Source organism: Penaeus monodon, chromosome 20 (genome assembly GCF_015228065.2).
Source record: "Penaeus monodon isolate SGIC_2016 chromosome 20, NSTDA_Pmon_1, whole genome shotgun sequence".
In the NCBI taxonomy this organism is placed as follows: domain Eukaryota; kingdom Metazoa; phylum Arthropoda; class Malacostraca; order Decapoda; family Penaeidae; genus Penaeus; species Penaeus monodon.
In genome coordinates, this window is record NC_051405.1 from 22,778,488 (window position 1) to 22,779,169 (window position 682).

Consider the following 682-nt stretch of genomic DNA (forward strand, 5'->3'; position numbering starts at 1 on the left):
TCACCCAAAGGAAACAAGTCGACCTCTGAAAAAATAGAGGAAAGTAAACATCATAAGCAAACACCAAGAATATTGAATGTAAACAAAAATCAGCTGTTTAACTGGACCGCGCGGTTGGGACATGTTAATCCCTGTCGGTTCCCGTCATTCCGAGGTGGTGACAAGCCCCGGATGGTGATGTGGGGGGGAGGGGGATAGTGATGGGGGTCAGAGGGGGTTGACGGTGATATAATGGGGGTAAGGGGGGGTTGGTAGTGATGTAATGGGGGTGATGGTGATGTAATGGGAGGTGATAAATGATGTAAAAGGGATGATTAAAGGGTTTGATAGTGATGTGGGGGTAATAGGAAGTTTGAGGGTGATGCAATGGGTGGTAAGGTGATGGGGGTGATAGTGATATAATGGGGTTTTGGGATGGTTTTAAGGGGGAGAAATGGGCATGAACGATGGTTGTTGGGGGGGGGATGGGAAGGCCTGGGGTGTGGTAATGGGGGGGGGGGGGATATAGTGTTACGGGCAAAGGGGACTTCCTGAGAATGGTGTGTGTTGTGTAAAAAGGTATTTTGTTTGTAGTGGAGAGAGATGTGTTGGGGTGTTCTGAAAAGCGTTGTGTTTTTCTACAGTTGTAAGAAAGAGAGAGCGTGAGAGTGAGGCGGACAAACACACACACAGACACAAATGA